The sequence below is a fragment of the Scardinius erythrophthalmus genome (assembly GCF_964197995.2).
Source record: "Scardinius erythrophthalmus genome assembly, chromosome: 7".
In the NCBI taxonomy this organism is placed as follows: domain Eukaryota; kingdom Metazoa; phylum Chordata; class Actinopteri; order Cypriniformes; family Leuciscidae; genus Scardinius; species Scardinius erythrophthalmus.
This window is the reverse complement of record NC_138227.1, coordinates 9,826,177-9,835,847: the sequence shown is the minus strand read 5'-3', so window position 1 is coordinate 9,835,847 and position 9,671 is coordinate 9,826,177. Positions and strand designations below refer to the sequence as shown.

At 38.6% G+C, this 9,671-nt stretch overlaps 1 pseudogene across 1 annotated transcript; it reads right to left on the bottom strand.

Moving 5' to 3' along the window:
• Positions 1-6,861, bottom strand: LOC308693712 (stonustoxin subunit beta-like; annotated as a pseudogene). Its single transcript has 2 exons — positions 6,795-6,861; positions 1-532 (listed from the first exon to the last, which is right to left on the bottom strand). The product of its transcript is annotated as a stonustoxin subunit beta-like (transcript).
• Positions 6,862-9,671: the final 2,810 nt, after the last annotated feature.

Below are 9,671 nucleotides of genomic sequence, written 5' to 3'. Positions count from 1 at the left end.
TTATTTCTTATCTGTCTGAACTCTCTTCTGCTCTATGATCCTGATAGATGAACCTGTACCAACCCCAAACGCAGGGTATAAGCGTTCAGTGAAAGTGGTCTGGACTCTGTGAAGGAGAGTCATTGTGTCAGAGACGCTGTAGAAGGACAGAGTTCCTGCTCTGTGATCCAGATACACTCCTATTCTAGAGGAGCAGACAGCAGGGATTGAGACCTGTGCTTTATCATGAATGAAATAGACTCTGAAATAGAACAAGATTCTTTGTTGCAGCCAAGTCTACTGTCATCACTGCTTTTACGATCGATTCCTTTGTAACAAACTGCTATAGCGCAGTCGTTCCCACTGCACTCGACCTCCCAGTAACAGCGACCGCACAAACCCTCTCGACACAAGACATTAGGAAACCTATCAAATCGCTCTGGGTGATCAGGATATTGCTGAACTACATTTGTGCTTAATATATTTTTATTTCCATCTGACAGGACAAGGTGTTTTTTCGCAGTGTTTGGATCCAGGTGCAGCTGACAGAAATCTGATTAAAATAGACAAACATTAAAATAAAGTAAAATAATTAAAAATTAAGTTTAAATAATACATTACAATTCCTGTTGTTCTGCGTGTGTGTGTGTGTGTATATATATATATATATATATATATATATATATATAAATATATATTTCAAACTGTCACATTCTAGAGGGTAAAATGTAGTGGGATGTGTTTGTGTTCTAGAAACATTTGAGAAAATGGATCTCAACTCACATTGCAAACAATCACTTCGAGTGTTTGGATCTGGAGACTGTGCAACATGGACATTTGACAGAGAGAATGGAGGGTCCTTTCAATCAAACTTTTGACAGGTTAATTGCTTTATGACCCTCTAAGCCCCGCCCCCTTTGACCGTGGGAATTTCCCACGCTAGCTCCTCCCACTTATGGGCTGTACGTACACACCGTGGGAAAATCGGACTTACGCCACACCTCCTTATGGGTTGAACATCTGAAGCGTGAGAAATTTCCCACGCTCAGTAGTTCTAAACAGTGTATATTTAAAACTTTTTTAAGAAATAAAAACATAGTCAAGAGTGTGAGATCAGTGTTTTTTATTAAAGAAGACAGATGTACATTCATCACTTTAAACGTTAAACTTTTAAGGTTAAAAAACATTAAAACATTAATGAAATGAGTTGAAATTGCATTTTTTTCTCTAAAATAGTTATTAAAAAATGAGATGTTAAAACATTAAAACAACATTGACAAAAAGATAATTTTTAAAATGTTGACTTGTAAGCATTTAACTTTCACACAGTATTTTGTAAAACTTTTTACATAAAACACAAACACTGTTAAAAAGTGCTACGTTTTTACATACCAATCGTTAAAGGAGTCAGAGTTTAAAAGATACAAAAGTGTTTTGTTGTAGTGGAGCAGAGTGGACAGCGTCCTCTCACTCCGGAGGCCAGTCAGAAATGAAGCTCTCTGACCCTTCCAGAGAGACAGACCCAAACTCCGCCCCTATCCCACCCACAACAGATGTCATCGTGGGAATCTCCCACACTCCCTTCAAGCTCCCAAATTGAAAACACATCCGGTCATCTTGGTGACCGAACTTAAATGACCAAAGAAAACCGATGCAACGGCTCGAAGAGACCACACCCCCTAACACACCCCTCTCAAAGCTGAGAGGTCAATTTTGATTTAAGGGTGTGTAAAAAATGACGTCACGTGGGAATCCCCCACCCCTCCCTCCCTCCCTCCCTCCCTCCCTCCTCACAACGTCACAGTCACATGAGATGTTTAAAAAGGAGCGCAAACTTACAGTGAAATACTACCTGTGATTTTACAAGATAATCTACAATGGCAACGGCTGGCCCTCCGAAAACTCCAGAGAGAAACATTGCTGAAGCTATGGAAGATTTGACTTTAGCTCCACGAAAAAAACGAGGAACGCACGGGCCATGCTTAACGCAATTTCTTCACGAGCATGAAGATTCTGTGATATATAGTTTTCACTTGTCAGATGGACGTGCGTGTACATATCATTATGACAAAATCAACAGAGAAGTCAGATTTTTTAACGTGGATAACAACGAAAGATTTACCAGAAACTCCACGGATGAACCTTCGTTAAAATTCACTGAAAGAGATTGGGTTTTATTCTATTCAAAAGTGTGGCCGGATTTACAAGAAGGTACGGACACGCCTCTTTTTATCGGTGAATGGAATGGTTTAATTATGGGTACGAGATACCGAATTTTAGGGGATCAGATTAACAAGCACCCGAACGATTATGTTTTTATTCTCTGTAGCGACTGTGGTGCAAATCCGGAATTTCAATGGCCTATATGTGAAAAAGATCATTTGAAATTATATGATCTCAAATTCATGTTCCAATGGAAAGATCTACCTGTGATGGCTAAGATTTTTTCCAAGGTAGATCAGCTTTTCCACTGGACCCATGCATACGAGCGTTACACAAACATCAAAGTGAAGCTCTTTCACCCAGAGTGGGATGTACCGTGTAGGAAGGGCTCCCGCATAACTCCACCCACAATCTACAAACTTTAAAAGGGGTGTCTCTTGAAAGCTTACCTCATTCACGCATCATGTCTCAAGGAAGTGACTCTTCTTCACAACTAATTGGAACTACTGATGGATTACCGGATGGTACAGATGGATTACCTCACAAAAGCATCGATTGGATAAATAAATTTTGTACAGATCTCGGATACCACAATTTGGCTTTCCTCAGAAACTACGGAGTTTCAACACCCTCTCCCGCGAGCGAGACCCCAGACACAACTGTCGATGAGACGGACGGATGTCTCGGGGATACAGGTCACCGGATTATCAAAGCTATTTTAGCTCTCATTTTGGAAATTTTGATTGACAAACAAATGAAGAAAGACTGTCTCGGCTGCACAGTGGATCATCCTTCGCAGACAAGACACAGTTGCTTGTTTGAACCTTGTGCATATTATTTTTACGGATGTTTTGAAGAAATCAGTCTGAAACTTCACACCCCGGAATTAAAAAACATATTGGCTCAGGCCTTGAGTCAGTACGGAGGCAAACCTCATCTCCAGAGGATTGAGGGAGCTGTTGAGGTAATTTTATACGGCCTCAAAGATGAAATGTACATAGTGGAACAATTATCTTTAATCCGTGAGAAATTAATCGACGAATCATGCGAGGAAATCATTTACACGGCTGTGGATAAATGGAAACTTGCTGTATCTGAAGATCCGGAAATCACACAGGTTTGAAAATGGGAAACTTCTGCTCTACCTCATGGATTACAAAATATTTCTTTAAATCACGTGTTAAATGTGGAATATCTAGCCTACTCCACAAGATTATCCGGAATAATTGGAATACAAATACCGTCATAACTTCGGATGAAAAACGGGTGATGGATTTAATGAATGTCGTGAGAGGATTATCGGACGAATGGGATCATATGATAAACATTTCTGTCACTTCCGACAACATACCATCTGCTGTCATCAAAAACATTATCGATCTAATGTCTAAAGATCAGAACTCTCTTTTTAGAATAGGAAATATATTGTGTATTTGTACGTATGTAACAGATGTCTGCAGTTTGTTAAGTAACGAAAACCCTGATGTATGTAATATTATTGATTTTATAGTCGAATACATTATGGAGAAGAATTTTGAAATGTCTGTGAAATTTTATTTTTTGTTTGTGTGATATAATAAAATCATTTTCGTTGTTTTCAAATGTTTTTTTTTTGTAACGTTATATTGTAAAATAATAAAAAAAAAAGTTTGACTTTTATATTGTGAAATAAAAAAAATGTTTGTAACTTTCTAATAAAATAATTTTCGTTGTTTGGAAATGTTTGTGACTTTTATATTGTGAAATAAAAAATGTTTGTGACTTTTATATTGTGAAATAAAAAATGTTTGTGACTTTTATATTGTGAAATAAAAAAATGTTTGTGACTTTTATATTGTGAAATAATAAAATAAATAAATACTGAACAAATTTGTAATTCGAATCATTATGACTGAAATCTCATAGCGTTGACATGGCAGAACTAATGAAAAAAATATATTACGACCCAGCGAGCTCTGGAGCTTTAGGGGGTAAAGATAGATTAAAACAAGCTGTATTAGAACAACACGGTGTAAGATTATCTGATAAAGACGTGAGTGATTGGCTCGCTAGTCAGGACACATACACACTCCATCGAACCGCACCAATACATTATAAACGGAACCGCGTAGTGGTGTATGGGAAAGACCAACAGTTCCAGGCTGATTTAGTCGATATGACAGCATACTCAAAAGAGAACGACAATATTAAATATATTTTAACTATTATTGATATTTTCTCAAAATACGCGTGGACAAGGGTGCTCCAAAATAAATCATCGTCCGAAGTAACTAAAGCTTTTTTGTCCGTTTTGAAAGAGGGACGTGTACCCATCAAACTACAGACAGATAAGGGTGCAGAGTTTTTCAACAGGCCTTTTCAGCAGATGATGAAAAAATATAATATAACACATTTTGCAACAGCTTCTGAATTAAAAGCGAGTGTAGTCGAAAGGTTTAATAAAACTTTAAAAGGGCGAATGTGGAGGTATCTTACAGCTATAAATTCCAAACGCTACTGTGATATATTGCAAGATTTGACAGATGGGTATAACTCCAGTTATCACAAATCCATAAAAATGCGACCGCTGGACGTAAATAAAGAAAACGAATCTGTGGTATTCAACAATTTATACGGGAAAATGGTTAAAAAGACACCCGTCTTTAAATTCTCAGTGGGGGATGTGGTCAGAATATCTAAAGTCCGAAATATATTTGCCAAAGGCTATGAGCAGAACTATACCGAAGAATATTTTACAATAGCATCTTGTATACCAAGGGATGTACCGGTGTATAAATTACAAGACTATGATGGAGAAATAATACAGGGTTTTTTTTACGAAAAAGAACTCCAAAAAATCATTGTGAGCGATGATAAATCGTTTAAGGTCGAAAAAATTCTCGATAAAAAGAGACGCGGAAAAGCCACGTACGTTTTGGTGAAATGGTTTGGATGGCCATCAAAATTCAATAGCTGGATTCCTGAAAAACAGGTGATTGATCTTCACACTCCTTTAAAACATTAGGAGAGTCGCTCACGTTCTCATTTTTAAAAAAAATGTCTGAGGAGGAGGGGTTCTACGTCACGCTGCCGTGTAATGCATCAGGTCATGTTTACCCCGAAAATCAGATAGGTAATTACAGAACTAGACTGGCAAGAGCAATACATTTAAAAGGATTATGGGAAGTGGCGTTGGTTGAGTTCCACTATCCAAAAACTTGGTATACTTTCAACGAGGAAGACGCTACTTTTATTATTGAATGTACAACATGTTTAAACGTGGATGAACGTAGCAAAGTGCGCGGGGATAGTATTGAAACTTTTCGGAAAGACCTAAAAATAAAATACGGTTATTTTGAGGATATTTTAGTATTACTCAAGGAAATAAACGCAGCTCTTCCACCACGAGTGCAACTCAGGTACGATAATATAAACAATAAGATATCTCTGAAATCAAATCAGAGAGCATCGCTAACGTTTTACGGAAAGCTAGCCATTATTCTAGGATTAAAACCCGGCGTTCCTATTGAAAATCTAAACAGTTCTGATGAACACGAAGAACAGCGCACATACGCACCACATCAGGCTGATATAAGCGGAGGATTTTACACTCTATTTGTATACATAGATATAATAGAATATCAAGCAGTCGGTGACGCGTATGTTCCATTATTAGAGACGATACATATTGAACCGACCACTAACAAAGCAGTCAGTGTCAGATACAACAAGCCTCATTACGTTCGTCTTAATAAAAACATCATATCAGATATCGGCATCGAGATTAAAGACGATCAGAATAAAGACGTACGATTCACCTACGGCAAAGTTGTGACGAAGCTGCACTTTAGACCAGTGAGAAAACATTTGTTTTAAAAATGGCTTATCTCCATCCCTACCAAGAAGACCCCCACCGCTACATATCATATTATCAGGCCCAGACTGGACACGGAAAGCCGGGTTATGCCGGAAGTGGAGTCATGTACGGTTCCGGTTTTGCGTCAGGGATCGGAGGTCTCTTTCGTGGATTATATCGTATGGCAATCCCGTTTCTAAGAAGGGGTTTCAGTATAGCAAAGCCACACATAAAAGCTGCGGCAAAAAATATAGTAAGTGATGTAGTCACCAGTGCCTTGTCAAAGTCATTTAATAATAATGATAACGCCGAGGGACAGAGCGGTCACGGTCTTATGGTCATGCGCAGAGGGTTAAAGCCACCTGGGACCCGTATGAGGAGGGGGCGTGGTCACGGTATAAAGAAGACTAGACGCGTCACTAAGAAACGTCCAGTTGCAAAAAGCAGACGAAGAAGCCAGACGAAACGTCTCAAAAAATCTACAAGTTTGAAAAGACGAAGCAAGACTATCTTCTAATCATGTCGTTGATCCATGCATTGTCAGACGAATGTATTAAATCCGAACTGGATATTTTTACACTTCCCTTAACTCAGACAGCTATTGAGAAAAACACTTATGTGGAAATCCCCCCAATGTCAGCGATTAATGATGCTTCTCCGATTGAGTTTTTCATTGCAGGGACTGGTGAAGATTACACTGATCTGAATAACACATTATTATATACTCGCGTTAAAATAACCCTGCCAGATGGGTCTGATCCCCCGCAGGGAGCTCCAGTGGGCCTTGTTAACTATCCTGGAGCGTGTATTTTCTCGCAGGTGGATGTGTCGTTAGGAGATCGGTTGGTATCACAGTCGTCCAACACGTATCCGTACAGATCCATTTTGGAGATGCTTATCAATTATGGAAAAGATACCCTAGAAAACAACTTTTCAGCAGCTTTGTTTTACAAGGACACAGCTGGGCACATGGATGCTACAGATCCTGCTGGTGCGAATGCAGGATTGACAAAGAGAGCTGCCTTTACGGACGGAGGCAATGTTCTTGAGTTACTGGCCCCGATACACAGCGATATATTCTTTCAGCCAAAATTACTTTTGAACGGGGTTGATATTCGTATTCGTTTAACTAGAGCAAAAGATGCGTTCTGTCTTATGCGAGGGGACGCGATCGATTATAAACTAAAAATAATCTCCGCATCACTTTTTATCAAAAGGGTGTCAGTTTCGCCCTCCCTCCGCTTGGCGCATGCTCAGGCCTTGCTCACAACCACTTCAAAATACCCGTATGACAAGGTCTGCGTGAAATCCTACTCCGTGCCGGCAGGGGCGCGCGTCTCAAACCACGAAAATCTCTTCCTCGGGACTTTACCAAAATCCATCATTATTGGACTGACAGATAACGATGCATTCACGGGATCATACGAGAAAAACCCGTTTTCGTTCAAACATTTTAATATTGAATATTTAAATCTTACCTCAGACGGGGGTCATATCCCAAATCGTCCTTTTCAGCCACAATTTAATCTAGGAAATGCTGTAAGAGAATATTATCAGCTGGTTACCGCCACGGGGAGACATCTGAAGAACCAGTCTCTCGCTATAGACAGGGAGGATTTTCTCAACGGCTACACACTGTTTGCCTATAACCTTACTCCGGATGAAGAGTGTTCACAGCATGTTTCGCTGATTAGATCAGGAAATATTAGGTTAGAAGCCCGTTTTAGAGAACCTCTACAAAACACAGTAAACATTTTGATCTATGCCATCTACGATTCTCTACTTGAAATATCAAATCGGAGACAGGTGCTGGCAGAACACTACTGAAATGAACACTGTGGAGTTAACGGAAATTATGGATAACATCGCATGTAATGTAAATTTTTTAGGAGTACTCGCTAGCGATCATTTTCCAAAAGAACCGCTGACAGATCTCCCGACTCTATTAATCTGTAATACGGATCGATCGGACGAACCGGGACGCCATTGGCTAGCTATGTATATCGATCGAAATGGGGTCGGGTGTTTTTTCGACAGTTTTGGGAATCCTCCGTATTCAGAATTTTTTCCTTCATCCATTCTCGAGTTTCTAAAAAACAATTCTACACGAGTTCATTATTCTACCAGACAAGTCCAAGATTTTACATCAGTCACCTGTGGACAACATTGTGTATTTTTCCTGTATCATATTTCACGGGGTGTTGAGTATAAAGATATAATGAAATTTTACCATAACGATAATCTATTAAGAAATGATACTATGGTGTCTCTTTTTGTGAAAAAATTGAAACCTACGGTCTGTGTTAGTAAAAGATTTAAATGTATCCAATGTGTACAGTCTGGTAAAATGTTCCAGTCTTATTAATTCCTGTGTACGAATAAATAAAGAATATGTAATGAATAAAGAATATGTAATGAATAAAAGCGAGTCGTAAACAGATGAATAATTTCATTTTCTTTCTTTTATTTGACATCAAAAACAATAACACATAGATGTTAACAACATAGTGTAGAATAACATACATAGTTAAAAAAAAAACAAAAAAAACACAGATACAAATCCCATACATGATAATATTTTGTAAAAAAAAAAACACGTAGCTATGCCATTACATATATTTTGTTAAAAATTCATCCACTGGTGGGCATCTACTCTGGGGGAGTTAAATACGTTTTCATCAGAGTCCTGTGGGTGTGTGTGTGTGTGGCGTTTTTTCAAAGACTTCGTAGGTACAGCACCAAAGTCATCCGCGTGCGTTTTTGTTTTAATCGTTTCAATCATCCGTCTTACATTATGGTTGGTTACAGTCGAATAAGGAATCTTTAATCCCGCAAATGCATCCAGAAACTCGTACCAACCTACAGGGCGGCGATTGTCTTGGATCATTTGTGATGATGTTACACTCTTTACCAGATCAAATATATGGGATCCTGGTATGATTCTCCCTTTATAAACAAATTCGCCATCATCTGTCCATGAAGACACGTGTTTGGCTTTGGACATTTTATCCATAATATATTTTACATTTTTTAAGCTTCTGTGAGGAATATTGTTTAAAACTTCTGAGACGATTGGGTCCTCACTGACGTCATCATTCCTAACATCCGGGGTATGGGGGGTGACAGGTGTCTCGTGTTCAGGCAATGCAAGAGTTAGAGTGTTACTTTCCATAACACCTTGTTTTACCACACTTAAGAATCGTTGTAAAACATTAGTGTAGAGCTTGGATTTTTCGTAAGCGTTCAAATCATGCTTCTGTAGTATATCTCTAATAGATGAATCCAGATCATTCTCCACAACCGTATGAATATTTTCAGGAGCCGGAGCAGTCCTTAGTCTATCGAGTTGATGTTTTGGTACAAGATATAATTTCTCGGTATGTTGCATTTTTCTCTTCAGAGTTAGTTTCTAGTTATTAAACTGGTTATGAAAGGGAGTGCTACACTGAGAAGGGGAAGTATGAATCCACCTTTTTGGTTAATCATACGTCTCTTTCTGTTTATATTAATCTTTTTATTTGCAACGTATTTTAATTCTTTTTTCCTTCTTTTTAAAGTCCCGTGCTGTTTCAGAGTTAAGGGGATTTTACCATGAAGAATATTGAGAGCCACTTCGCATAGAGCCAATATTAACTCGTCGGGTGATGATTGGAGAATAACACGTCGCTGTTTGGGTGAGCTCTTGTATAATACT